Source organism: Somniosus microcephalus, chromosome 24 (genome assembly GCF_052327205.1).
Source record: "Somniosus microcephalus isolate GS21.2 chromosome 24, FLI_Smic_1.0, whole genome shotgun sequence".
Classification (NCBI taxonomy): Eukaryota; Metazoa; Chordata; class Chondrichthyes; order Squaliformes; family Somniosidae; genus Somniosus; species Somniosus microcephalus.
The window spans coordinates 21,492,203-21,519,804 of NC_141010.1; positions in this window are offsets into that span (position 1 = coordinate 21,492,203).

The window sequence follows — 27,602 nt, forward strand, 5'->3', positions numbered from 1 at the left end:
AGTTGAAATGCGCTATGATTATTATTCGATGTTTTTTACTCATTTCTCTAATTTGTCTGTATAGTTCTTCCTCCACCTCTCTTCCACTATTAGGTGGTCTGTAGACTACCCCTATTAGTGTGATTGGTCCTTTATTATCTTTTATCTCTATCCACATGGATTCTATTTCTGTCTTGCTGATAGCTGCGTCGCTTTTTTATGTTATCCCTAATAAGTACAGCTACTGCACCTCCCCTTTTTCCTTCTCTATCTTTTCTAAATATGTTATACCCTGCAATGTTTAATTCCCAGTCCTGATATTTCTGTAGCCATATCTCAGTAATCCCTACTGGTTCCTCGCAACGCATGATTGCCTTCAGCTTCCCTGTTTTATTACGGACACTGAGTGAATTGCTGTACAGACAGATTAACTCATTTTAATAGCAGTTCCTCTCACTTTATTTTTAACCATCTTTTTAAACTCCTGTTCTATAACTCTATTTATTCCCTGGCCATCAATGTCCTCCCTTACTTTACTCTTTCCTATACTCTTCTTTCCTGTTTTGTTTATATTTAGGCTGGTTTCATTTCTTGTAGATCCCTCCCACCATCTTACTAGTTTAAAGCCTTTGCCACCTCCCTATTTACCTTTTCCACTAGGACACGGGTCCCATCCCGGTTCAGGTGGAGCCCGTCCCATCGGTACAGCTGCTTTCTGTCCCAGTACTGGTGCCAGTGTCCCATGAAAAGGAACCCCTCTTTCCCACACCAGCCCTTTAGCCACATGTTAATTCTCCTGATCTGACTGTTTCTATGCCAATTTGCACGAGGCTCGGACAATAATCCAGAGATTATTACCCTCAAGGTCCTGCTTTTTAATTTAGCTCCGAACTCCTGATACTCCCTCAGCAGGACCTCTTCCCTGTTCCTACCTAAGTCGTTTGTTCCGACATGGACCATGACAACTGGATTTACCCCCTCCCTTTCCAAATGCCTCTCCAGCCGCCTCGAGATATCCCTTACCCTGGCACCATGTAGGCAACACACCCTTTGGGATTCTCAATCTTGGCTGCAGAGGAGGCTATCTATCCCCCTAATTATAGAATCCCCTATCATTACCACATTTCTATTTTGTTCTCCCCTGCCTTGGACAGCCTTTTGAGCCACGGTGCCTTGGTCTGCATTGTGGCTGTCCTCCCCACTGTCTTTCTCCTTGTCCTCACAGGTAGTGAGTACATCGTACCTGTTGGACAGGACCAATGTCTGAGGGACCTCCTTCTCAACCTCTCATAAGTCCCTGCTACCCATCTCCCTAACAGTCACACCCTCCCTTTCTTAAACCTGTGCTTTCCTCTGGGGTGTGACTGTATTCTGGATAAAACTATCCAGCAATTCCTCCCCGTCCCTTATGTTTCGGAGTATCTCTAACTCGCACTCCAACTCAATCACTCTGAGCCGAAGTGACTAAAGGCAGAGACATTTCCTGCAGATGTGGGAATCTGGGATGGTCTCGCTGCCCACAAACTCCCACATACTACAGTCCCGACACATAGCCTGCCCTGCCACCTCTAGACTTTTTTATTTATTTGCTTATTTAATTAGCTAAAGTTTTTAATCAAACGATTATTTATAGTTATATTAATTAATTAGTTTATCTAGTTAAGTTAATATTTAATAATGTAATCGTTATAGTTCTCTAGCTCTTAGTTTAAAGAAATAAAACTGTAATACTCACCAACCAATCACCTACAGGCAGCCCTGTGACATCACTCCTTGGTTTTTTTTGCTTTTTAAAGGCCCGTTGTGTCCTGGGCCTTCTCCTGTCCCGCTCTTTATGTTGCTGCTGCCGGCTCCCGCTTGGGTCCTTTGAATATCAATGATTTTTAAAGTTGTTAAATGAGCCCCATGCACGGATTGGATTGCAGCCTCTGCTGCCCTCCTATAAATAATACATGCCACATCAGAGATGTATTTATATGAACCCGTAGGTGGGATGCCATGACTACAATAGAGCATCCTTCTGTAGTAAAGAAATGTATTTTGTCCTTTTGGGCATGCATCCAACCTTCTGTCGACTCAGCAACAAGCCTCATTGCCATTAAAGGTATGGTGGAGGTGACCCAGGTGTGCAGTGACCTTCAAGGAGGACCTTCACCTTCACCTTGAGGACCTGGGTGAATCAAGGCCAGACTGAGGGGTAAATAATTCCTCAGTCTGATGGCTATAGAATGAAGGATCCTAAGTGATGCAGATTTGGAGACTCTCAGTTCTGTTCACGAGAGACATCCAATCCATATCACAGAACAGTTGCCAACATGTGACAAATTTGTTATTCTCACTCATTTAGATAAGTCATCAGAATAGACAGTTTACGGAATGGATGTGGGTGTGGAATACAGTGGGAGGTGGTATTCTGAGACTGTGGTTTAAAAGAGAATATAAGTGCAGGTAGAGTGTACCCATCCACCACGCAAACACTCGCTCACTCGCACACACAATCGAGCTGTGTTTTTTCCAATAAGAATTAAAGTATGTCTTTATTACGCAGAAGAGGTTGCAATTCAATAACATCAGAGCTGGTAAGTGGTGAGACTTTTCAGTCACATGGCAGCCACATCCCTTGTGGCAAAAACATAAACATGGTTAAAAGCAGAAAGCTCATTATAAGAGAAGCCGAGGATGGCCTAACGTGTGCTTTAACCCACGTTTGCTGTCTTAATGCTGATGTTGCTCTGAGTCACTCATTTCCTGCAGTTATCGTAAGGGTGACAGAATCTTTTCACCTGGCAACTATTGGAAGAAGCACTTTCAGCCAATCGCCTACCAGAAACCAGCTCACGCAGGGAACAGTCGGTATTGGTTGTAGTGTAAAAGCAGATGGAGCAAAACTTGTCAAAAAAAAGATAAGCCTTTAAAATTAAAACAAGCTCTGGTAACCAATCTGTTACCATTCACATTTTAATGATTGAAAAAAAATTGATCATCCTGTCATAGGAACATAGAAACATTAGGAACAGGAGTAGGCCATTCAGCTCCTAGAGCCTGCTCCGCCATTGAATTAGATCAAGGCTGATCTGTACGTCAGCTCCATTTACTCGCCTTTGCTCCATATTCCTTGATACTCTTACCTAACAAAAATCTATCGAAATTTCTGATTTCTGCTACCCTTTGTGTGAAAAAGTGCTTCTTGATTCTGCTCCAGAATGGCCCAGCTCTAATTGTAAGATTATCTCCCCTCGTTCTTGATTTTCCCCACCAGAGGAAATAGCTTCTCTGTGTCTATGCTATCAAATCCTTTTAACATTTTAAACACTTCGATCAGATCACCCGTCAATCTTCGATACTCAAGGGAATACAAGCCAAGTGTATGCAACTGTTCATTGGCCGGGAGCTATTTCTGATCATTAAAGATGACACTGGTGGCAGTGGCAGACATGGACCATGTACAGCAGGCACCTCAAAGCACTGGAGAGGTACCACCAACGCTGCCTCCGCAAGATCCTGCAAATACATTGGCAGGATAGGCGCACCAACGTCAGTGATCTTGCTCAGGCCAACATCCCCAGCATCGAAGCTCTGACCACGTTCAACCAGCTCCAATGGACGGGTCACATTGTCCGCATGCCCGATACGAGACTCCCAAAACAAGCGCTCTATTCGGAGCTCCGGCACGGCAAGAGAGCCCCAGGTGGGCAGAGGAAACGCTTCAAGGACACCCTCAAAGCCTCCTTGAAAAAGTGTAACATCCCCACTGACACCTGGGAATCCCTGGCCCAAGGCCGCACAAAGTGGAGGAGAAGCATCCGGGAAGGTGCCGCACACCTCGAGTCTCTTCGCCGGGAGCAAGCGGAAGCCAAGCGCAGGCAACGCAAGGAGCGCACGTCAACCCAAGCACCCCACCCATCCGCCCCTTCAACCACCGTCTGCCCCACCTGTGACAGAGACTGTAGGTCCCGCATTGGACTCATCAGTCACCTGCGAACTCATTTTTAATGTGGAAGCAAGTCATCCTCGGTTCCGAGGGACTGCCTAAGAGAGAGGGTGGCAGTAGGCACAGTAAGTACAGTCCAGCTAAGTTTGCTTGTTTGCATATGTGTATGTGTGTGTGCGTGCGTATGTGTTTGTATGTCCACATGTACACAATACCTTGGATTATATTAAGGGGAAACTGATCTCAGAGCATGACTGGTATTTGTAAATACTGCTGTTGTCGCCTCCCTGGAATGCTACTGTAAGTTCGCTGATTAGTGTCTCTCTCCGCAGAGATCCTCAGGGCTAACGTTCTTTTCTGCAGCTGCTGATCCTAATGGTTAATGTGGTATAACGCTGAACTGCCATTGAATTGAGGGGAAACCACTTTTGTTTTAGTAAGAAGCAGTTTATCCTGTAATATATTCAGTATATCCTGTTTGATGCCAGAACAGGTCATGTTCCCCATCTCTTCTCCCCTCCTAGCATGCTGGAACATGGCTGCTTAGACACCAGCTGCTGACCCATGTGGTCATTCATTACATGTGAGCCCCTAGACCGTGAATGCCGCAGACTACAGGAAACTTTTGGTTTACCGGCACCAAATAACTGGAAATCTCGGTTAACCGGCAAAATTCAGGAGTAGGTTCAGGTAAGTTTTATTACTTGCCTTCCTCGATTTGTTGCTGTGCAAGGGTGTGGCTGCAGCTGTTGCTAAGCTACAGAGACGCTTGGAACTTGTGGCCATTGTTCTGAACCTGTTGCTAGGCAACAGGGTTTGTTGCTTTATACGGAGCTCTCAGCTCTCCGCATCTTTTACTATAGCGTTCGGTTATCCGGAATTTTTGATGAACCGGCACCACGTCGGTCCCGTCGGTGCCGGATAAAAAAAAGTTTCCTGTATATGCCTGCAGGTGTATCACAGCCAAGGCCAATCCCATCGTCACTAATGGCCAATAATGGATCAATAAACAGTGCAAACGCTGGCTTTTCCTTTCAATTCCCTAAGCCCAGGGGCAATAAGGCTAATTTTAACAGCCTAACTACTTTGCCATCTAAGTTCAGCTATCTCAGCAGACTCCGTGGATGGGACCTTTCTAATTTGTATAGTTTAGCACAACACCAGGTAGGATATTTTACTCTGTTTCTCTCTCCACGGATGCTGCCTGACCTGCTGAGTGTTTCCAAGCATTTTCTGCTGTTATTTCAGATTTCCAGCATCCACAGTATTTTGCTGTTGTGTAGGATATTTTACCTCCTGTGCCATTGGGGATACACAGAATCAGAATGAACAGTCTCCACTGAGGCACCCTTGTACTTTCTGATAACCAGCCAAGCACAGCAATCACAGTGACCAGTGAGTGGGTCACCCAATTTGTCCTGTTAACTTCAGGAGGACTGTGAGCCAGCAGGGAAAATAAACTCAAGTCACCCCCAAAAACAGTCGGGGATTATGTTACAATTTATTCGGTTGTTCAAAATGATCATTTCAAAAGTGCCAATATGAACATCTCTTCCAGAGAAAAATATTAAAGGCAGCGAGGAAAGAACAAGGAAGCGATGTTAGAGTAGATATCAATGGAGTTCTGGGTGGGAGAGTGGAGGCAAATGCCCTGAAGTGAGAAATTTTGGTTGATATGATTGGGGACTGTAGGGGGGAGAAATTCGGCATCGCCCCGTTTGGGACGCAATTATCAGCCGGGCACAAAGTTTAGCGCCTGGCGCTAATTATCGCCTCCGACTGCAAACTTAGTTTCTATCGTCCCTGGAGGTGATTGGAGCGCTAAATCAGGTGCTACACACCTCTCTTAAGGCGCTAACGCCGAGGAGCGAGGCGCTACCTCAGAGCGCTGGCGAAGCTCATGTGATGTCAGTCAGCAATGGAACACAGACACACTGGCGCCAGCCAGTTCTTAAAGGGGAGGGTCGATCTTCCTCTCCAGCCACACTCTGCTCATTGCAGCCTTGAATCTTGGCCTGGAGAGACCTGTACATCAATTCTGCTGGAAAGAACAATGGAGAGGCCCAGGGAAGGAGCTCAGAGTGCAGCCCCCATAGTCTCTTCTAAATCGATGCAAGGAAGGTCAAATCAAAATGAATCTGCAAAGTGCTGCTCAGTACCCAAAACTCCTTCACACAGCGTTGAATCTCTCCAGAAGTCTCTCTCTCTCTCTCAGAATGCGTGGTGCAAAAATGTCGCCGACAAAAAAGGCAGGAAGCCCCAGTCCCTTCCCGACTGCAAAACGTTCCCCTCAACCTGTCATTGCTAGCGGTGGGCGGTAAGGCAGGGGGTGCCACTCAATATCCGGTCCGGGGCGCTAATGGGGCATTGCACACTCGACTGATGTCACGATCTGTGGGTGCAGGAGATTGTGGCGGTAGTGTTTAGCGCTGCCGCAAAATGCAGATGATACAAAGATGGGAGGGAAAGTAGTGAGTGAGGAGGACATAAAAAACCTGCAAAGGACATAGACAGGCTAAGTAAGTGGGCAGAGATTTGGCAGATGGAATACAATACTGGAAAATGTGAGGTTATGCACTTTGGCAGGAAAAATCATAGAGCAAGTTATTATCTTAATGGCAAGAAACTGGAAAGTACTGTAGTACAAAGGGATCTGGGGGTCCTGGTGCACGAAACTCAAAAAGTTAGTATGCAGGTGCAGCAAGTGATCAAGAAGGCCAATGTAATGTTGGCTTTTATTGCTAGGGGGATAGAATATAAAAACAGGGAGGTATTACTGCAGTTATACAAGGTATTGGTGAGACCGCACCTGGAATACTGCGTACAGTTTTGGTGTCCATACTTAAGAAAGGACATACTTGCTCTCGAGTCAGTACAAAGAAGGTTCACTCGGTTAATTCCGGGGATGAGGGGGTGGTCATATGAGGAGAGGTTGAGTAGATTGGAACTCTACTCATTGGAGTTCAGAAGAATGAGAGGTGATCTTATTGAAACATATAAGATTGTGAAGGGGCTTGATCGGGTGGATGCGGTGAGGATGTTCCCAATGATGGGTGAAACTAGAACTAGGGGGCATAATCTTAGAATAAGGGGCTGCTCTTTCAAAACTGAGATGAGGAGAAACTTCTTCACTCAGAGGGAGGTAGGTTTGTGGAATTTGCTACCCCAGAAAGCTGCGGAAGCTACATCATTAAATAAATTTAAAACAGAAATAGATAGTTTCCTAGAAGTAAAGGGAATTAAGGGTTACGGGGAGCGGGCAGGAAATTGGACATGAGTCTAGGTTCGGAATGGTCATGGCCCTGTGGGTAGTGGAGCGGGCCCAGGGGCCATGCAGCCTGGTTCTGCTCCTACTTCTTGTGTTCTAATTCTGTGTTAGATTTCAGGAGATGGTTTTATTCCTGTTCCTGGCTGGGGTGGAGATCGCCTTTACAGAAGGTAAGTGATGTAAGAAAAAGGAGTCTTACCATCAAGTAACTTTAAAGTAAGCTTTAAGTAACTTATAAACACACTATATACAAGAGAGGTCTTTACCATGCCTCTGGTAGAAGCCTCTTACAATACTGAACAGTCCAGTATTTATACCAGTCCAACAGGAAGTGACATATGACAGGAAGTGAGGTATGTACACAGTTCATAGTTCATAGTTCACAGGAAGTGATGACATAACTTCCCGGAAGTTATTATTATTATCACATTCTTCCCTCCTGCAGGATTAGGAGGCTGTGGTCTACCTTTTGTTCCGCAGCCGCCGAACGAGGAAGAGTCGCACCCGTTTGGATTCCCGTCGTAGAGGGTCGCTGGTCCGCTTACATGCGGTTGGCCATTGGTCAGAGTCTGTGTGGCCTGGATTGCCCTGTGAAGGGTCGGGGAGATCATGGCTTCGTGTACGAGCCCCAATAGGTTCAAAGTCGGACTGCCTCTGTTCAGAGGGAGGTGCAGAGCTGGTCTGTGGCGGATCAGTACTTTCATGCGCGGTACTGGGAGGGTCGCAACTTTGAGTACGGGGTTCTACCGGCACCAAGCTAGTTGGTGTCCGATCAGGATCCTGGAGAGGGGTACCCGATAGGTCCCAAGAGTTTCCTGGTGAAATGCCATCACCCGATGTCCCACTAGGTCCTGGTGGGCAGGGAGCCAGATCCCGTAATGATACGGTAGATTCTCGGCCGTCGGAATATCGTATGTTTGCATAGGTGGGGTTGGCATCGGTTAGTTCGACCTCGTCTACGAGAGGGTCATTTTTAGACGTCCGAACGTATCTTCGGAGTAATACAGGTCCAGGAGTAGTTAGCCATGATGGGAGTGATGTCCCATGAGATGAGCGACGCTGGAATCCAAAGAACCGCTCATGAGGTGTAGTATTTGTGGCTGTAGAAAGCAGGGACCGTATAGAGTGCAATGCATCCGGAAGCACTGTTTCCCATTGCTGGTCTGGTAGGCCCCGAGATCTTAAAGCGAGACGTATGGAATTCCAGATGATACCGTTATACCTCTCTACCTGCCCATTTCCGATGGGATGGTATGGTGTTGTTTTGCTTGTAGCAATTCCCCGTTCTGAGGGGTAGTCCTTGAGTTCCCTTGATATAAAGGATGGACCCCGATCTGAGTGAATATAAGCCGGCATGCCACAGAGAGAAAATACCTGCTCAAGGCAGCAGATTACTGTGGACGCCAGCATATTGGAGCAGGGGAAGGCAAACGGAAAACATGAATATTCATCAACCATGGTAAGCAAATATGTGTTCCGAGTTGAAGAGGGCACTGGGCCCTTAAAATCGATGCTAAGTCGTTGCATCGGTTGGGTTGCATGTATGAGTATACCATCTGAGGGGCGGAAGAACTGAGGTTTTAATTCCGCACAAAGCCGGCATTCTGAGCATATTTTCTTTACATCTCCAGTGGAAAAAGGGAGATTCCGTGATCGTACGAAATGTAGCATGCGCGTAACGCCAGGATGACACAATCCATTGTGGACATCCATGAGAGTAGAGGGTGACATAGTGGAGCAGAATGCCCGTGTGAGGGTGTCCGGGGCCACATTCTCCTTGCCAGGCCGATAGAGAATGGTATAACCAAAAGGGGCCAGTTCCATCCTCCAAAGTTGTATTTTATTATTCTTAATTTTGGTTCGTTTTCGATTATCGAGCATGAAGGCGACTGATCGTTGGTCCGTGATCAATGTAAAGTGCTGGCAAGCTAGAAAATGGTTCCACTTCCGTACTGCCTCTATGATGGCTGTGGCTTCTTTCTCAACCGGAGGATAATGTAGCTCGGCACCTTGTAAGGTCCTGGATATAAATGCTACAGGACGACCTTCCTGATTCAGAGTAGCCGAGATCGCCACCTCCGAGGCATCACATTCAACCACGAAAGGGAGATTCTCATCGATGGAGTGAAGAGCCGCTTTCTCCAACTGTTTTTTGAGAAGGTTAAAGGCTGCAACAGCCGCTGTTCCCAGTGGAAATGATCTAGCATGCAGCAAGGGTTGGATTTTGTCCGAGAAATGAGGAATCCATTTAGCGTAGTATGCAAACAGACCGAGAGCCCGACGTAAAGAAGCCGGATTCTTAGGTGACGGGAGCTCTTGGAGCGGGCGAAGTCTTTCTGGGTCTGGCTTAATGATACCATTGCCTACGCAGTAGCCAAGGATGTTGATGGTCGGTTGCGACTCAACAGATTTGGATTCATTCAGGGTCAAATTACGGCGATGGAGGGCATCCCAAAATTTTTGGAGGTTGGCGTCGTGTTCCTGTTGATCGTGACCTGCAATGGTAATGTTATCAAGATAGGGAAAAGTGTCCCTTAGGTTTTCCTGCTTAACCAGGCCATCCATTGCCCGTTGGAAGACAGCCACTCCATTAGTAACCCCGAATGGGAGGTGACGAAATTGGTACAGCCGTCCATTAGCCTCAAAGGCCGTGTACTGCTTATCTGAGACCTTCAAGGGTACCTGATGATAGGCACTTTTTAAATCGTAAGTTGAGAACACTTTGTATTCGGCCAGTTTATTAACCATATCATCAATGCGTGGCAATGGGTAGGCGTCCAAGTCGGTATATTGATTGATGGTTTGCGAATAATCAATGCATAGTCGCTGTTTGTGAGGTTTTAGAGGGTTCTTGACAATGACGACTTGAGCCCGCCAGGGCGACGAACATGATTCGATGATATCCTCTGCTAGAAGTCGAGAGATTTCAGCCGCAATAAAAGATTGGTCTTCCTGATTAAAGCGCCGCGATTTCGTTATTATTGGTTTGCATCGAGGCGGAATACTGGCAAATAATGAGGGTTCATCAAGTGAAGCTGCTGACAATGCACAAAACGGTAATTTAGACGGTATATTAGAAATAGTAAGTCCGGGTTTGGATCCACCGAACTCAATGGTGAGTTTCTTATGCTGTTTTTGGAAGTCCAGCCCTAAGAGGAGATCACTACATAAGTCCTTGAGCACCGAAAGTCGGGTGGAGGGATACATACGACCATGAAGTGTCATATCAACAACACAAAAGCCGGAGATTCTGGTATTAAGTGATGACTGAGCCATCGCAATTGCCTGGTCCGATGGGAAGACATGTAGTTTCAATTTCGCAACAATCTGTTCCTTAATGAAACTATCAGTACTTCCTGAGTCAATTAAGGCATCTAAGGTATGCCCTTTAATTGAAACTTTTGTGGCTGCATGAGACAGGTTCTGTGGGCAAGCAGCTGTAATTGGTGTCGTTGCACAGAGAGTGGCTAAAACTCTTGGTGTGCTTCTTCGGGAGAGAGCTCGAGAGGAAGCTTGATAGGTCCTAGCTGGAGCATCTTGATAGGCCCTAATTCGGGCAGTTCGGTAGGCCTTAGCTGGATTGGCCCTCATAGAGGCCCTTGATAGGCAAACTTTAGCAAAGTGTCCTTTTTTTTTGCAATAACTGCAGATTGCATTGCGAGCAGGGCAGGTTTTCCTAGGGTGAAAAGCATCTCCACAAAAGAAGCATTCCTTCCTAGATTGCCAAGAGGCTGCTAAAGTGGGGTCATCCTCCTCTTCTTCATCAGAATTATCAGAATTAGATTCCCCCATGATAGGGTTCACCTGAGACCGCTTGAATTGTCTGGTTGCAGTTACAGCAGCAGATCGAGATCTGGGCAGCTGATAGAGGTCTGCATTTCTCTTTGCCAAATCCAGAGAACAAGCTAGGTCAAAAGCTTTTTGTAGCTCAAGTGTTTTACTTTCTAGTAGACGCTGGCATATAAATGGAGAGGCAATCCCGCAGATGAAAGCATCACGAATCATTTCTTCGCGGTACAGCTCAGCTGAGGTTGCCTGAAAGTTACAATCTATGCTGAGCCTGCGAAGTTCTTGCAGGAATTCGTTAATTGATTCCCCTGGCCCTTGTTGGGCTGTGGCCAGTAGATGTCTAGCATAGACCTCATTTGGGGTCTTGGCATACAGTTTCTTAAGTGCCCGAATCACCTCATCGTAATTATCCCATTCATCAACATATTCAAACACTTTTGGGGTCACATAGTTGATAAGTATCCTCAATCTAGTAGGAGCATCCGCTTTACATTCATCCAGAAAATTCTCAAAAGTACGGTACCCTGCCAGCTGCTGGTGTATTCGGGTCCAAGTCCAGACGAATAGGTCTAAGGATTCTCTCCATGATGGGTGGTTCCCTGGATCCTTAACTCCGAGTTTGTCCGAAGGTCTAGTATTTGTAAGTGTAACTACTAAGTTACTTAAATTGATGTAAGAAAAAGGAGTCTTACCATCAAGTAACTTTAAAGTAAGCTTTAAGTAACTTATAAACACACTATATACAAGAGAGGTCTTTACCATGCCTCTGGTAGAAGCCTCTTACAATACTGAACAGTCCAGTATTTATACCAGTCCAATAGGAAGTGACATATGACAGGAAGTGAGGTATGTACACAGTTCATAGTTCACAGTTCACAGGAAGTGATGACATAACTTATTATTATTATCACAGTAAGTACTGTAGAAAATATAGGGACAGAGTGATCTCCTGGAAGAGTTTCGATCGCCTAGATGGGTCGGAGAGGAATTTCCCAGATTTTTCTCCCAAATTGGCCATTGGGTTTTTTATCTGGTTTTTCGCCTCTCCCGGGAGATCACATGGGTTCGGGTGGGATGGAGAGTGATAGAAGATTTGAGGTTAGGATCAGATCAGCCATGATCTTATTGAATGGTGGAGCGGGCTCGAGGGGCCGATTGGCCTACTCCTGCTCCTATTTCTTATGTTCTTATGTTCTTATGTCTGGTCAATTTCGCAAGCGGCACAAACATCGCCGCGCCCGGGCGCTAGTTGCTTTGCGACCCAATAGCACCCGCAAACGGGAGGCGCAAAGCAACCGAATTTATCGCCCTCGGTCTTTCTGGCTGGCTGATTGAAGATGGGCTTGATTGCCTCATAATCAGCACACAGGTTAGAAATCAAACTTGGGAGCTTCCTGGCCTGTGTGGTTCGGTTTCACACTGGGAACAGTGTTTACACACTGAGCCATCAGAGACACTGGGAAAAAAGCTTTAACAGTACTGGATGAGCAGAAATTTCCTCGAACATAAATATTGAGAAGACTGAAGCCATTATCTTTTGTCCCTGCCACAAACTTCGTTCCCTAGCCATTGACTCCATCCCTCTCCCTGGACACTGCCTGAGGCTGACCCAGACCATTCGCAACCTTGGCGTCCTATTTGACACTGAAATGGGCTTCCGACCACATATCCACCCCTTCACCAAGACCGCCAACTTCCATTTACGTAACATCGCCCTCTCCACCCCTGCCTCAGCTCATCTGCTACTGAAATCTTCATTCATGCTTTTGTTACCTCTGGACTTGACTATTCCAATGCTCTCCTGGCTCTAGATAAGGTGTCTTTTGTCTTTTGTCTCCACTAGTCCTATCACCATCTCGTCTCGTTTTGAATACCTCTTAATGTCTCTTCTCTTTTATTCTCTCCCAGCCCCCAGCCTGGCCCCTTAATCTATTTCATTCCCTGTGCCTCTTTAGTCTTGATAAAGGGTTTTGACCTGAAACGTTGACTCTAATTTCTCTCCACGGATGCTGCCTGGCCTGCTGAGTTTTTCCAGCATTTTCTGTTGTTATTTCAGATTTCCAGCATCCGCAGTATTTTGCTATCGAGGCTGTAGAGAAGATGTTTCCACTTGTAGGGAGTCCAAAGCTAGGGGCCATGAATATAAGATAGTCCCAAATAAATCCAATCAGGAATTCAGAAGAAACTTCTTTACCCAGAGAGTGGTGAGAATGTGGAGCTCGCTATCACAGGGAGTGGTTGAGACGAATAGCATAGATGCATTTAAAGGGAAGCTCGATAAGTACATGAGGGAGAAAGGAACAGAAGGATATGCTGATCGGGTGAGATGAAATAAGATGGGAGGAGGCTCATGTGGAGCATAAACACCAACATAGACCTGTTGGGCTGAATGGCCTGTTTTAGTGCTGTAACATTGATGTAATTTATGAATAGGCCTTGTTTAATATTGTACATGATTCAAGGTTGGCATAGTGCATTTGAACACCAATTCCTGGTATTGTGTCCTGCTGTGATGAGCCAGCTATTCCTCCATAAGGCAGGGATGGTAAATTTGAGGCCTAGTGACTGTTGCACATCTACCAGCAGCCACCTAAAGATTAACCTTGATGGCAACCTGAAAGCAAGTCTCCAGCCCATCATCTGAAGTAGAAGGGAGACTACAGAAGGGAAAGGGATGGAAAAAATAAAATAACTTTAAAGGTTCAGTTAATGACACCCAACTTTCACATAAGACACTGTTACAACCATTGACAATATATTAGTACGTGATTAGCCCTGAGTTTTGAGTTAAACATTCTCACCTGTTTCACAACACTGCCACAACAATCTTTCTTAACTCCTCACTTGAATTCCTTTCCCTGTATATGACTGTCTTGTTATATGCTTTGAATGAAGTTCCTTTTAAGCTGATACAGAGAGGAAATTTTGAAATTGTGGATTATGGAAAAGAAACCATTCAGAGAGGCACTCATGCCTCTGAGTCAGAAGGCCGTGGGTTCAAGCTCCACTCACAGACTTGAGCACATAATCTAGACCGACGCTTCAGTGCAATACTGAAGAATTAATGCATTGTTGGAGATGCCATCTTTCCAATGACTCATTAAACCAAGGTTTCGCCTGCCCACTGAGGTAAATGTAAAAGATCACATTGCATTATTCGAAGAGAATTAGCTGAAATCTCCTGGTGTCCTGACCAACATTTATCTAAACTACCACTACCAAAAGTAGATTAACTGGTCATTTAGTTTTTACTTTTTCTGGGACCTTGCTATTGTAAGATTTGGATCACAGGTCACAAACAGATTACCCAAAGGGTTTTAGGAGTTTGTATGGCTTTTTATTAAAGAGCTACAGTTTACAGCATAATCAGATATTACATGTGGTTAAGATAAGTATAATAGACATAAAACCCGTGACAGATGAGGGCGATCTCCGACCCTGGAACGGAACAAAACAACCAGATAGACGGTGAGGCAGTACAGTGGTCTTAGATTGGGTGGATTCCTGCAGTCTTCCATTGGGTCATCCCTCGAGCTGTTGGAGGTGTTAGGCCGTTAGCCACTTCAGGGGCTAAATTTGACCAAGGTGTTAGGCCGTAGCCACCTCGGGGAAACCTTCGCCCCTAACTGCCTGCTTTCCTCTCTCAGTCATCTGTTTTTATACCTTATTTCGATGGGCTGGTGGATACCTGATGTCAATCATTTTTACCCATCATATTTTCCAATTATAAGGGAGAGGCTACCTATGACAACCCCCTCCCAGCCTCATGAGGTCATTTTCCTCCTTATCTCTGTTCTAAAGGTCTTGTTGCCCTCTCGTAGACAGCTTGTTTATCCTACAGCTCCTTGCTGCATCCCTTATTAGGCCTAGTTATGCCCACTCGAAGGCCTTTTTTGTGTTCTGACCTCGTAATTCAGCTCTTTGTACAGTTATTTTTCTGACATGACTGGATCCTTTCTGTGTAATTAACTTAGGCAAACTGCTGATCTAGGGAACCCATAACAGACTATTATTTCTTTCAATCCACAATTTCTTACACTATGTACAAATTGCCTGCTGCGTTTGCTTACAAATCATAGTACCTAAAACTCAAAAGTAAATCATTAGTTGTAAATTGCTTTGGGACATCACGAGGATGTGGAAAGGTGCTATATAAGTGCAGTCTTTCTTATCTGGCTGTATAACTAGTACTCAGGTGTTACACTTGATCATTTGGGCTATGTTGGGAGGTCACAATTGGCTGTTTTCCACAGTCCACCACTATCCAAAGTATAAACTCTTTGGATATCTTAGCCTAGAAATTGGGTTGAGGCGCCAAACTGGCGCCAAGTTCGCCTGGGCGCTGATTTTTGCGCTGCGTTGGGAGTAATACCGATTGCCAGAAATTCAGTTTCAGAAACCCTCGAGGGACACGGGGCGAGGCCGAGGCGCTCCGCGTCCCTCTTAGGGCGCTGAAACTGAATATTGCAGTGCAACGTGCCGCAGCGCCACACACTGCGGCACGGCACGCTGCGGTACTGCAGGCCTTCCTCCCATTGTTAAGGGGGAGGGGCTTGCAACAGCGCGATCCCCGATCGCGAGTGCCGGTAAAAGAGCCCGGCACCGAGGAGAAGTGCCGGGCTCTCGGGAAACAGCCGACAATGCCGCGGGGGGGGCAGTCAGGAGGCCGGGGATGGAGGTGCTGGCAGGCAGCCGCCGAAAAAGGCGGCCGCCCCGCACCTTCACCTTAACTTGCGCCGCTGCCGGCAGAGTAAGGCCCCGTGAACCGGGCGCGGGTAGCGAATGGTGCTAAAGTGGAGTTCGCTAACAAATATCGCGAACGGGGCGCTAATGGGGCGCTGCGCACACCGATGACATCATCGGTGGCGGCGCAGCACAACAGGCTAACGCCACCATTAGCGCCCCTGCTGAATATCGCGGGAGGCACAGCCAGTGGTGCTACAGCCACTGACTGCCTCTTTAGGCGCTAACAGGTGGCGCTACTCACCCAATTTCTCCCCCCTTGTCTCCCTGTAATTTCAAAGAATTTTGTGTTGTCACTTAATTATCCGATGGTTAACATTGAAGGATGCTGTCCATGACATTGGGAGTTTGATCTGTGATTTGTCATTGAATATATTTAAGGTGGAGATAAGACAGATTTTTGAATGGTAGGGGAATCAAGGGTTATGGGGAGCAGGCAGGGAAGTGGAGTTGAGGCCAAGATCAGATCAGCCATGACCTTACTGAATGGTGGAGCAGACTCGAGGGGCCGAATGGCCTACTCCTGCTCCTACATCTTATGTTATGTTATCTTGTGATGCTGAAAATGGAGACCAGCCACGAGAAAGGTGCACCCAAGAAGATATAAAAGAGGAAAGAATGGAAGAGAAACAAGCCAGGGAAAAGGCAAGGCTGTTGAGAAGAAAGTGAACAACTGTTACAAGGCGTACTGAGAGAAAGGGGTCGGCACATGTGTGATAAAGTTGCAAAAATGATTCCAGCAGTAGTGAGCGAGGTCAGTAAACCCCAAATACGTGGCAAAAAAAACCCCAGTAACTCTCGTTCTGTACATCTCCAGATTCGAAATGAATGGTGACATGACCCTGTCACTGGAATGTGATCTGCCTGCTGATTACTCAGGAAGTGAACAGTTATTCTTTCCACAGCAGCTGTGGATGCTCCCCATTCCAGGCCTGCATGGCGAAATATTAACAAGTAACATTATGTAGAAGAAAACAGCTGGAGAAATCATTTATCCAGAAACTGTGAATTGCTTTTTTTTAATGTCAGCATTGCATTCATTGCCCAACGTCAATTGACACTGAGGGGAACGAGAACACTTGGTGCTGTATTAAGAGTTCTATGGGTTCTTGTTAACCCTTTTGAGTTGTGATACTTCTGCCCCATTTCAACACATTTTCTCTTCTCCCCGCCCAACACCCCACCCCCCCGCCGAAATTTGTATTCAAAATGTATATAACTCCATTTCCATGTTAAGAAATTTCACTCATTAATTAGCCAAAGTTGCTAGTCACCTTTGCTATGCTGTAAAACTGCATTGTTTAGGCCACGTCCCCATTAACTCCACCAAATAAGTACTATATTGGGGAAAAATGTCCTCTGCTTAAGGTTCAAGCAACCGTTTATTGTTAACTGAAAATTTAATTTAAGTCCATTCAAAAAAAATCTTAATACAAAAGCGAAACACTGCGGATGCTGGAAATCTGAAATAAAAACAGAAAATGCTGGAAATATTCAGCAGGTCAGGCAGCTTCTGTGGAGAGAGAAACAGAGTCAACGTTTCAGGTCGATGACCCTTCGTCAGTTGCTAAGCAATTGATAACTTTTAAAAACATTCCCAGCATGGTCCAGATAAACCTCTGAAGTAAGGATCCATTTTGGAATACAAACCCCAGTCGCAGAACACTCCTTCCATTCAAACCACTAGAAATGTCTTTCAGGAACATCAGAGACAGAGTGAGCGAGGATTTATTGCTCTGATTGCTGTGCAGCGATTTGCCATTGTCATGTTTTTGTTCTTTGTTCTGTTTGGGTTATATATGCCTCGATAAGCCTCTCCTGTGTTTATACATAGCACTGCATTTAAATGAATGAAACGTAGCTTTAAACCAAATCTTGGAAAACAAATCTTTACTAGAAGGGTGATTAACTTTTCGAATAATCTGGTGGAGGTGGTGGAGTTAAAGACATTAAAAGAGCTCAAAGTGTAGTTGGATGCTAAGCTGAGTGAGTTAGACTACTAAAAGGAAGAGTTTGATGGGCCAAGTTTTTTCATCCTTGACTTTTTCTCATGCTACCTAAGAAGCCTTCGATAAGGTACCGCATAGTAGACATGTAACTAAGGTCAGAACAAGTGGAGTCATGGACAAGTAGCAAAATGGACAGCAAACTGACTACAAAGCAGAAAACAGAGAGCAGGGGTTAAAGGTAGTTACTCAGACTGGCAAAAGGTGGGAAGTGGAGTTCCACAAGGATCGGTGCTGGGATCACTGTTGTTCACCATTTACATAAACGATTTGGACTCGGGAATCGGAGGCACAATTTCAAAATTTGCGGACAACACCAAATTGAGTGGTGTAGTTAATACAGAGGACTGCGATAAAATACAGTAAGACATTAGTAAACTTGCAGAATGAGCATCTAGTTGGCAAATGAACTTCAATATAGATGTGGTACATTTTAGTCGGAAGAACAAGGAGACCACTTAGTCCTTGGAAAATAAGTGTCTACATGGGATAGAGGAGCAGAGATATCTGGGCGTACAGATACAATAATCACTTAAAGTAGCGACACAGTTTAATAAATTCATAAAAAGCAAATAAAGCAGTGAAGCTCATTTCTCGAGGGATAGAATTGAAAAGCAGAAACGTTATTTTAAACTTGGAAAGAACCTTGGTTAGCCCACACTTGGAGTACTGTGAACAGTTCTAGTCTCCGTATTATAAAAAGGATATCGAGACACTGGAGACGGTGCAATAAAGCCTTACTCGGATGATATCAAAACTGAAAGGTTCTACCAATCAGAAAAGATTGAACAGGCTGGGACTCTTTTCTCTAGAAAAGAGAAGACTGAGGGGTGACCGGATAGAGGTCTTCAAGATTATGAAAGGGTTTGATAGGGTAGATGTAGACTTCCACTTCCATTTGCAGGGGAGACCAGAACTAAGAGCCATAAATATAAAGACAGTCACTATATTATATAAGATATAACATAACATAAGATATAAAATAGGCAATTCAGGAGAAACCTCTTTACCCAGAGAGTGGTTAAAGTGTGGAACTTGCTACCACAATGTGGTGAATAGCATAGATGCATTTAAGGGAAAGCTTGATAAACATATGAGGGAGAAAGGAATAGAAGGATATGTTGATGGGGTTAGATGAAGAGGGGTGAGAGGAGACTCGTGTGGAGCATAAACACTGGCATGGACCAGTTGGGCCAAATAGCCTGTTTCTGTGCTGCAAATGCTATGTAATAGTGAAGTAAACTCAAGGGCCATGAAATTCGATAGGTTCGTGCCTCCTGTTAGCGCCTGGTCGGGGTGCTAAGGGGTTAGCGCTCGGGCGCGGCGAAAGCAACGACGCCCGCTGTAGTGTATGTAACCGTTCCACCTTTAAGAGAACTATTTTAAGGGTTGCACTACTTTATCTTGGCTGCGGTATACTGTAATACCGGTGGTGACCACACCGGTATATAAGTGCTGTGTAATGATTTATTGGGCAGTTCCGCCCTGACCTTCGACTAGTAAAGACCTGTTAAAATTTACTCTTGTGGTCTGTGTAATAATTCTCATTATAACACACAGACTTAACAGTGGCAACGAGGATGGGATCTTACCCTGCAGCAGAGATACATCCAAGGCAGTTTGACGGACGTTGAGAGGAGGCATCCGCCCTCATCATCCTGCTGAGAAAAGACTCGGGTCTGCAGAGCAAAGGAAGAATTCTGACACGAAGCCTTCCATCAGCAACAGGCAGTGATCATCCCTTCTATCACGGTGGTGGGTAAGCCGATCAGTGACGAGCAGCAAGTCGGCCACGTTGGCGTGAAGTAGGGGCGGGAAAAACGGAGGATATAAGGGCGGAGAACTCGACCACGGCCGGGGAAAAGAGCTGGACAGAAGTCGGGGCCAGAGGCGCTGAGACTGGGGCAGCGTAAGGCACGGGAGCCGCGGTGAATGCAAACGCAGCCGGTGTAAAAGACCGGGCTGCAAGCGGGCGGGGAGATGCAACAGCGTCGAGAGAGAGCTCGACCGCGACCGGTGAAAAAGGCCGGGCAGCTACCGAGGCCGCGAGGCGCAGTGACTGGGTCAGCATAAGGCGCGGGAGAAAATAAAAAAAACTGCGGAGAACTCAGCCGCAGCCGGGAGAAAGGACCGGACTGCAAGAGGGGCTGGGAGGCACGATTTGAAAACCGCTGGGGGAGGGCGAACGCAGCAATACGGCAATCGCCATTACAGCCAGCGGGGGAGAAAGGCAAACGCGGGAAGCCGCCATTTTCGGAGGCGGGGGAAGAAGACAAGCGCGGGACTCCGCCATTTTGAAAAAAAAAGAAAAGAAAAATTTATTTTTGTTTCTCAAGAAGATTGCGAGGATGCCTAAGCGTGGTAACATCAACGATTTCGATCCTGATGTTGAAGAGTGGGCCACGTATGTAGAACGCATAGAGATATATCGTAAGGCAAATAAAATATCAAAGAATGATAAAGCACTAACCTTACTAAACTCAATGGGTGCGAAGACATACGGGCTATTGAAGCATCTTCTATCACCAGCTAAACCGGCGGATCAGACTTTCGCTAATATTGTTGCTGTCCTGAGAAATCATTTGAACCCCACACCGCTGATGTTAGCGGAACGATTTAAATTTTATGCGAGAACGCAACGGGAAGAGGAAAGCAACGCGGAGTATTTAATTGAACTGCGTAAGCTGGCGAAATACTGTCAGTTTGGGGAAAGTCTGACAGAGGCACTGAGAGACAAATTCGTGTGTGGATTGTCGAAAGAAGGAACACAAAAGCGGCTACTTGAAGAGAATGATCTTACACTTGATAAGGCTGTCACTATTGCAGCATCGCACGAAGCCGCAGCGAGAGGCACTGCGGAAATGCAGCTGAAGGCAGCGGTACTCAGCGTAGATCAAATGGCTTTGGGTACAACGAAATGTTATCGTTGTGGAAAGACAACACACGATCAGAACCAATGCTGGTTTAAAAACCAGGAATGTAGAAAATGTGGCAAGCTTGGTCACATAGCTAAAGTATGCCGGTCAAGAAAGAAGACCAGCAACAAAAAGCCACCGCAGGAAAAGTGCAGAAAGGTACATAAGGTGGCTGAAAAGAGTTCGGATGAACAGAATTCGGATTCAGACTCCAACAGCAAGGAACTGGGTAGTCTGAGAATTCACAATGTGAGTAAGGAAGCTGACCGACAAAGTATCTGGGTCACACTGCAGATAGCAGGAGTCCAAGTGAAGATGGAATTGGACACCGGATCGGCGTTGACGGTCATGAATAAGTAAGATTACAAAAGGTTATTCACACATATTCCCCTACGGGATACGAAGATAGTATTGCAGACATACACGGGGCAAAGAGTATACCCCATCGGAAAGATAAAAGTCAAGGTGATACACAAGGGCAAAGAACACCAAGGAATGGACATATATGTACTACCTGAGGGAGGTCCACCACTTCTGGGACGGGAGTGGATCAGGAAAATAAATATGGACTTGCAGACTAATGATGGAAAAACGAAGGAGTGCATAAATGCTTCAGAAGAGAACAAAGTATCAGAACAGAATTCCACTGAACAACAACAACATAGTTTGACAGAGCATTCTGAGTCTGTCCAGTCTACAGACATGCACATTTCTGAGGAACACCGGGCTCGAACTCAACTCAATCTCAAACTACAACAGCAATTAGAACAAATGATTCGCCGTTTTGAGCAAGAGATGAATGCGAAGAAAAAGTTCTTTGACACAGAGTTGGAGAATCTGGGAAGACAGCAGAAGCAGCTGATTGAGAAAATGGAGCAGGAACACACAAACCGTCTGCGCGATGAGGCCAAACGAATCAAAGCTGAGCAAGAAAGGGAATATGTCAAATTCATCGATCAGTTGAAAGCTAAGAAGAAAGAGCACCCTTTTGTGAGCAGTGTCAGCAGTAATAAGCCACTCAGGGGATTGGTGGCAGAGGCAAAAGCTGAAGTGATGGAGGAAATAGAAGACAATAGAGAAGAAGCAGAAGATGATGACTCATCTGAACCATTATCACCCCTACCAGGTCACGCACGTGGTCCCTCCGAACTGAGCCAAATCAGTCTGGAAGTAGAAAAACTTCCCAAGGTACTCGAGCCTTTAGAAGTCAGCAATGCTGGTTCTGAAGTTACGAAAGTTCAAGCTGTTAAGTCCAGTGAAGGACTATTAGATGAGTCACCCCAGCAACGAGAACCTACTACACCACCGAGAACTACTACACCACCGAGGTGTCATCTGGACCGAGTCAGGAAGCGCAGGAGGCGCCTCCTCAGAGACTGAATCTGTGAACTGTTTTCACATGAAGTTGTGTATATATGTTATGATGTTATGTTTAATGGGGAATATATACTGTTAAGCTAAAAAGGGAGGATTGTAGTGTATGTAACCGTTCCACCTTTAAGAGAACTATTTTAAGGGTTGCACTACTTTATCTTGGCTGCGGTATACTGTAATACCGGTGGTGACCACACCGGTATATAAGTGCTGTGTAATGATTTATTGGGCAGTTCCGCCCTGACCTTCGACTAGTAAAGACCTGTTAAAATTTACTCTTGTGGTCTGTGTAATAATTCTCATTATAACACACAGACTTAACACCCGCAAACTTCAGTGCCAGTGTAGCACCTGGGCCTCTTGCGCCTTGCAGATCGTGATGTCATAAAGTGTGTAGCGCCCCGTTATCGCCCCGGATGGAAAATTGACTCTCACCCGTCTGCTTTATCGCCTCGCGCCGACAACACCAGCAAGAGGAGGCGTTGTGAACTCGGCTGGCCGCTTCGGGAGTGGTAATTAAAGGAAATGCTTTTCAGCCAGCGCAACCTTTATTATTTGCACCAATCTGGTGCCTGCGCAAAGTTTTTAATGTTTCATTGGTGCAAGATGTCCAAGTCCTCCACTTTGTGAGAGTGTTTGGGGCTGTAATGGCAGTCGCCCAGGTTGCCTTGCAAAACAGAACTGACGACAGCTGGCTTGTGCAGCATCAACAGACCTTCCCTTTAAGCAAGGGAAGCAGGCTCTGTGATGAAGAAGTGCCGTTCACAATGCGCTCGGTATTGTTCAGCGCTCTGTCGCTACCGCCCCGCCATCGAGCTTTAGCGCCCTAAGAGAAGTGTTTAGCGCTTGATTTAGTGCTCCACTTCCCTCTTGGAGCACTAAAACTGAATTTCGTGGGAGGCGAGAATGATTAGCCCCTGGCGCTAATATTTCAACTTTGGGGCTATACCGAATTTCTCCCCCAAGGTTTAGGCCTAGTCACACTGTGCTTCTCAGGCTTGAAGGGCACTTGATAGTTGAGTGACTGAGTGATAAGAAGTGTCTTTGCCATTATCTGTGGGACAAACCCCAATGGATCATCAGAGGATGAATATTTTTTGCATCTCAATGTTCTTTATTCACCCTTCAGATTTATTGGAAAACCATACCAAATAAGATGATAAAATGATGACTTAACCCAGGAATTAAAAGAACAGTTTTAGCAAATTAGTCAATTTAGTGGATTGGATATTGTCCTTTCAGCTAATGGGATGTGTTCCCAACCAGTTGTAAGAGACTTAACAACAACTAATTTTGGCTATCTGGTCTATTTCCTGATGGACATCAGTTTAAAATGCAGCAAGGCGATCTGATTTTAGCAGCGGCAGAGCCAAATCTAAAGGCCATGATTTTGTAAATAGTTGCGGGTTGGGAGCGGGTCAGGCGGTTTCCAGCTTCCAGTCCCGCCCCCAACTACATCCGGCCCACGGACGTGATTTTACGCTGATTGATCTTGTTAAGCCCGCCCTGTGGATTTGCTGGCCAATTAAGAGGAAGCCGGTCAGATGATGTCATTTGATGATGCGTCATAGATACATAGATACATAGAAGATAGGAGCAGGAGTAGGCCATTCGGCCCTTCGTGCCTGCTCCGCCATTCGATGAGATCATGGCTGATCCTTTAATTCAGTATCCCGTCCCCGCCTTCTCTCCGTAACCCTTAACCCCTTTTGCCCGTAGAAATATATCTAATTCCCTCTTAAATATATTTAATGAGCTGGCGTACACTGCCCTCTGTGGCAATGAGTTCCACAGGTTCACCACTCTCTGAGTGAAGAAATTCCCCCTCATCTCTGTCCTAAATGGTTTAGCCCTTATCCTTAAATTATGTCCTCTAGTTCTGTTCTCACCCGCCAAGGGAAACATTCCTTCTGCATCCAGTCTGTCTAGACCTGTCAGAATTTTATACACTTCTATGAGGTCCCCTCTCAATCTTCTAAACTCCAGTGTGTACATCCCTAAACTACATAGTCTCTCCTCATAGGTCATTCCCGCCATTCCTGGTATCAGCCTGGTGAATCGCCGCTGCACCCCCTCCATGGCAAGAACATCCTTCCTCAGATGAGGCGACCAAAACTGTACACAGTACTCGAGGTGTGGTCTCACCAGTGCCCTGTACAGCTGCAGCAAGGTATCCCTGTTCCTGTATTCTAACCCTTTTGCTATGAAGGCCAGCATACCGTTTGCCTTCTTGACCGCCTGTTGCACCTGCATGCTCGCCTTCAGTGACTGGTGTACAAGAACACCCAGGTCTCTCTGTACTTCCCCCTCTCCCAATCTATTGCCATTTAAATAATAATTTGCCCTCCCGTTCCTGCACCCAAGGTGGATAACTTCGCACTTGTCCACATTATAGTGCATCTGCCATTTATCCGCCCAATCGCCCAGTCTGTCCAAATCGCTCTGGAGCTTCCTGGTCTCTTCCTCTGAGCCCACCCCCCCTCCTAGTTTAGTGTCGTCTGCAAATTTGGAAATGCTGCATCCGACTCCCTGATCCAGGTCATTAATGTAAATTGTGAACAGCTGGGGGCCCAGGACAGATCCCTGTGGTACCCCACTTGTTACTGCCTGCCATTCAGAAAATGAGCCGTTTATTCCAACTCTCTGTTTTCTATCTGACAGCCAGTTCCCTATCCACGCCAAAACTTTCCCCTTTATCCCATGAGCCTCAATTTTCCATGCTAATCTTTTATGTGGGACCTTATCGAAGGCCTTTTGGAAGTCCAGGTACACCACATCTACTGGCTCTCCCCCATCTATTCTACCAGTTACTCCCTCAAAAAATTCCAATAGATTAGTCAAGCACGATTTACCCTTTGTAAATCCATGTTGACTCTGTCCTATCCTGTCCCCATTTGCTAAGTGCTCCGCTATTTCATCCTTAATGATGGACTCCAGCATTTTGCCCACAACTGATGTAAGGCTTACAGGTCTGTAATTACCTGCTTTTTCCCTACCCCCCTTTTTGAATAGTGGGGTAACGTTAGCTACCCTCCAATCCATCGGCACTGTTCCCGAGTCTAATGAATTCTGAAAAATCATCCTTAGTGCATCCGCTATCTCTAGGGCCACCTCCTTCAGTACCCTAGGATGCATGTTATCAGGCCCTGGGGATTTGTCCACCTTCAATCCCTTTAGCTTCCTTAACACCATATCCTTAGAGATATTGATTTGCGTCAGTTCCTCCTTTGCCAATGTCCCTATTTTTCCCGATATCCCAGGGAGGTTTTTTGTGTCTTCCTTCGTAAAGACTGACCCAAAGTATGCATTTAGTTGATCTGCCATTTCCTTATTTCCCATTATATATTCCCCCGTATCTGACTGCAATGGACCAACTTTGGTTTTCACCAGTCTTTTCCTTTTGATATACTTATAAAAGCTTTTGGAGTTAGTTTTTATATTTTCCGCCAGCTTGTTTTCGTAAGCTATTTTGCCCCTCTTGATTATGCCCTTTGCCCTCCTTTGCTCTATCTTAAACTGTTCCCAATCTTCCGCTCTGGCGCTTTTTTTGGCTATTTTATACGCCCTATCTTTGGATTTTATGCTGTCTCTAATTTCCCCTGTTATCCACGGTTGAGTCACCTTTTTAGATTTCCTTTTATGCCAGATTGGTATAAACAATTTTTGCAATTTTGTCATTCTATCTTTAAATGTTTGCCATTGTTTATCTACCTCCAGTCCTCCCAGGAACGTTGTCCAATCAGACCTACTCAGTTCCCGTCTCATGGCATCATAATTCCCTTGTTTAAATTCAGGACCTTAGTCTCTGAGTCAATTTCTTCGCTCTCCATTTCGAGTGAGAAATCGATCATGTTATGATCGCTCTGACCCAAGGGTCCCCGTACAACAAGATTACTGATTAGTCCCTTCTCATTGCACAGTACCCAGTCCAATATAGCCTGTTCCCGAGTTGGTTCCTCGACATATTGATCCAGATAACCATCCCTCAAACACTCAAGGAATTCCTCCTCCTCATTATTTTTACTGATTAGGCTAGTCCAATCTATATGTAAGTTAAAGTCACCTATGATGACAGCTGTGCTCTTATTGCACGCTTCTCTAATTTCCCTCGTGATGCCCTCCCTAACCTCTATTTTACTATTTGGAGGCCTATATACCACTCCTATTAATGTTTTTCGCCCCTCGCTATTTCTTAGCTCCACCCATATAGATTCTGTATTAACTGAGTTAATATCCTTCCTTTCAATTGCATTTATCCCCTCTTTTACTAGCAATGCTACCCCTCCTCCCTTTCTTTTTTGTCGATCCTTCCTAAATACTGAATACCCCTGTATGTTAAGCTCCCAGCCCTGCTCACCCTGCAACCATGTTTCCGTAATCCCAATTAGGTCATAATTATTAACCTCTATTTCCACAGCTAATTCATCTACCTTGTTCCTGATGCTTCTCGCATTAAGGTATAAAACCCTCAGGCTTTCTTAAAGGGACCATGCACAATTTTTCTTTGACAGCTGATTTCTCAGTGTTTGACAGCATTGAGGTGCTACAAACACTGACAATCACTGTACAAAGGTGCACTCTTGCACCCAGGCTCTCCAGTGACTCCCTCCTTAGGCTAGAACAGATGGCAGCTGCAGGTGAGGTGACAGAAGCGATCTGTCACTGGTGAGAGAGGTTCTCCCAATGAGGTGGGACTAGACATCGATTTCAAAATTTTTTACCTACAGAAAAGTGTAAAAACATTAAAAATGATTTCCCCAACATTTCCTTACCTCTGAAACTCACTAGTGCACCATTGGATCCTTCACACCACTTCTACAGCTCTCATCAATGCAGAAACACTACAGCAGACTCACAACACGCCACACCTACCTGGCGTGGTGTCCGGACGTCGGGAACCCCAAGGCAGAAGCGGCAACTTTGAAAAAGAGCCTGTTATCAACTATCAGGTACCTGTTAACAGGCAGATAAGTGGCTTTAATCCTCTTCCTGCCACTAGGTGTCGGGTCCATGCGCAAATCAGGGACCCAACACTTGGGAAAATTGTTGGAGGCGGGTTGACGGCAGGATCATAACCCACCATCAATCAAAACGATTTTGACCCTTGATCCGCCTCCAAACCTGCCCTCTCAGTGCTGATAAAATCGCGGCCCAAGTGTGTGTCAGTAAGAAATGTGGGATTGAATCTGTACTGCTTGCTCATTGAACGTATGACGGTCAGGTGTCCCATTCTTGGCTGTGGATCTCGTCTTTAAAATGTTGGAACATCAATCACATTGCTCGATGTTCATGTTGATTGATGGGACAGCTGGTTCCTGAGCGGTAACCAACTCATGATCAGCTTCGTATCCAGAGCAATCAAAATGGCGGCTGCCATCAATCTTAAGACCTGCAAATAATTTACTGCTGGAGTCTTGTGGCCCACTGGGAGAGTTGAACATTTGAACAGCATGGTGCTAAGAAAACCAAGTATTAATGACACTGACCAGAAACATTTCAAATCAAACATTTAGGAAGTAAAGATCCTAAGAAAGCTGAATTTTTTTAATCAATTGATGAGAAATCCCAATTTCCTAGAACACTGGGACCTTCATGGA